Source organism: Nannospalax galili, unplaced genomic scaffold, assembly GCF_000622305.1.
Source record: "Nannospalax galili isolate Female #2095 unplaced genomic scaffold, S.galili_v1.0 scaffold140, whole genome shotgun sequence".
In the NCBI taxonomy this organism is placed as follows: Eukaryota; Metazoa; Chordata; class Mammalia; order Rodentia; family Spalacidae; genus Nannospalax; species Nannospalax galili.
This window is the reverse complement of record NW_008352267.1, coordinates 14,843,221-14,846,472: the sequence shown is the minus strand read 5'-3', so window position 1 is coordinate 14,846,472 and position 3,252 is coordinate 14,843,221.

Below are 3,252 nucleotides of genomic sequence, written 5' to 3'. Positions count from 1 at the left end.
TATTGTCTTCATCATAAAGCAATGTGTATTTATAAACTGCTGAAGGCCAATAAAACATTAAAGCTTTGACTTCAAAATTGTGGGATTTAATCAGTTTGAAATGAATAAACAGAGTATCTGTAGACATGGAGTCTCTTTCTTAGGATTGTGAGAAACAAGTTTCCAGTGAAACTAGAATGAAAATTACTTGGCAAAGAGGTAACTACTTGAGAATTTTGAAGGGAAAGTTTTGGACTAGAAGTAAAAAGAGAAAATCCATGCACTTTATCCAACCATCCATCAGATTCTGAATGTGAATGAAGAGCTCAAGTTTGGATAGTTTCTGAGAACTCTGGAAGCCATGAGCCATGATACATTCTCAGAATGGCTTAGCCTGGGAAATTTCAGTCAGTTGAAGTATGCGGCGTTTCTTTAGATTGGCAAAACTGTTTTGATCTGAGCTTCATGGAAGAAAACCCTGGCTATGGAAGACCCTTAACTCTCTGAACTGAGGATACAGACTAAAACTCTGGAAAAAGAAGGGAAGGAAGGGTTTCTTTACAGAAGAAAACCTTATCACAGGGAGCTGTTTTGTTATGACAAAAGCTTTAGATTTTTAATAACATGAATTATTAGTTTCAAATACTGACAAAGAATATCCATATATCTCCAAGACTACCTCACACGATCAGAAAATCAAATCACTTGTAAAATGGACAGACTTGGAGTAAGGGCTTAAATCCCAGTTTGTACATTTACTTCTTGTCATTGAGGTATGCATAAAAATACTACATAAATGATGGCATAGTTTAATTGCTTTTCATAAGAGACACATGCATATAACCAGGTTTCACAGAAATAGAGAACCATAATTCTGGAAACCTCTCAGAAAGGCCACTTACCTTGTCTTCTTATTACGGACTTGGAGTAAGGGCTTAAATCCCAGTTTGTACATTTACTTCTTGTCATTGAGGTATGCATAAAAATACTACATAAATGATGGCATAGTTTAATTGCTTTTCATAAGAGACACATGCATATAACCAGGTTTCACAGAAATAGAGAACCATAATTCTGGAAACCTCTCAGAAAGTCCACTTACCTTGACTTCTTATTACGGGCACTCATTCTACAGATTTTCAACATTACAAATTAATTTTGCCCGTTTTTACATTACTTTTTCTGGGTAGAACCATTCAACATACACTCTTTCATAGTGTCTTTTGCTCAATGTAATGTTTACGTGGCTCATTCTAGCTGCAATCTAATGGGTTTTTTTTCTCCCTAATTATATTCTATTGCATAAATTACCACAATTTATACAATCTATATTTAATGGGCATCTGGGCTGCTTCCAAGTTCTGGTTATTCTTAGTGTTCCTAGGAACATTCTTGTGCATTTGCTTTTCAAACATCTGAATTAATTTGTGTTAGTCTGCTAGAATAGCCATAACAAAATAGCAAAAACTAGGTAGCTTAAACAATGGAAATTAATTATTCCAGAATTCTGGAGGATGGAATCCAAAGTTAACGGGTCAGCATGTTTGATTTCTTTGGAGGCCTTGGCCTGGCTCCTTAGCTTGCACATGGCTGAATTCCATATTCATGCAGACGTCCTCTCTGTGCATGCTTCTAGGGTTTCTTCCTCTCTACTGTAGTTACCTCCTAGAAAATTGCGTCTTCAAAAACAAAACAACAACAACAAAACAAAAAACCATAGTCATATTGGGAAGGAGAACTTCAATAAGTTAATTTTAGGGGAACACAATTCATCCTGTAACAGTTTTTGGGTTACATACTTAGAAATAAATACTCGGTTATTAGAGGTGGGCACACTCTGTTTTAGTAGACACTGAGAGTTTCCTAAATTGATTAAACTTATTCACATTCCAAAGGCAAAAATCAGGCTTCTAGCTGCTTCCAAATCTTGGTAATATGATGTTGCCTTTTACAGTTTAGCCACTCCGATAGGCATATAAATCATATATGTGGGATAATTAGCAGTTTTGATGATTATTAAAATTTGTTATTTTGCTTTGTTTTGTTTTGTTTTTGAGATAGGGTCTCCCTGTAGTCCCAGCCAGCCGGGAACTTGCTATGTAGACCAGGCTGGCCTCCATCTCAGGGAGCCACCTGCTGGGATTAAAGGCATATACCACCATGTCTGGCTGTGTGTCTTATTTTCATTATTTCATGTATATGGTCATCTGTGAGTACCTGTTGAAAATTTTGGGCTATTTTTATTTCGTTGTTTGTTGGAGTTTTCACATATCTGAAAATCAATAATCTTTGTTGACTACATGCCTAATAAACCTCTTCAGACAGTCTTTCATGTACCTTAATCATGTTCTGATGACTGTGATTTTTTTTCATTCTAATAGAGAAAGTCAACATGGAACCTTTTGTTTTAGAACCAGTGCCCATCTTTCTTAAAATTTTTGAGTATTGTTATTATTCTACTTTTGTTTTCAGCTCCCCTAAATATCCAAAACTGATGCTGTGTATGATGTGAGGTTGGGAAGAGGGCTGTGCCTCACCCACTTTCCATGCAGACATCAACTTATCTGAAACCTCTATGTAAAAATCCCATTTTCAAGCTATACTTCCTGTGTTGTCTGTGGTATAATCTAGGTGATAATTCTAATTATGGGTCGGTTTCTTAATTTGTTCTTTTTATTTCCCCTGGTCTGTATAGCTGCCCTTGACAAACTATCACCCTTTAAGATAGTTTTGCAATAAGACTTCACTATTCATTTGTTTCTATGATGCTATTCTTTAGCAGTTTGCACTTTCAAACACATTTTAGAATTCATCTGTCACATTTCATAGAATATCTCCTAAAAAATAGGAAAGACTATTAGAAAGACTGTGCTGGATAGCTTTATTGTCAACTTGACACACCTGGGTTGAGGGAGCCTCAATTGGGGAATTTCCTCTATTGGACTGGCCTGCGGCCATGTCTAGGTGCATCTTCTTCATGAGTGACATGCGAGGGCCCAGCCTAGCCTGTGCTCCAGCTTCTGCCTCCCGGTTTTTGCCCTGAGTTCCTACCTTGGGCTCCCTGATGAACTGTGACCTGGGAGATGTAAGACAAATAAACCCTTTCCTCCCCAAGTTGGTACTGGTCAGAGTGTTTTGTCACAGCAATGAAGAACAAACTAGGACAGTGTTTGGTACCAGAGTGTGGGGAATTGCTGTGACAGACCTGACCTTGGTGTTTTGGGGAGGACTGTGGAAGCGTTTGGAACTTTGGGCTGGAAAAGCCATTGCGTG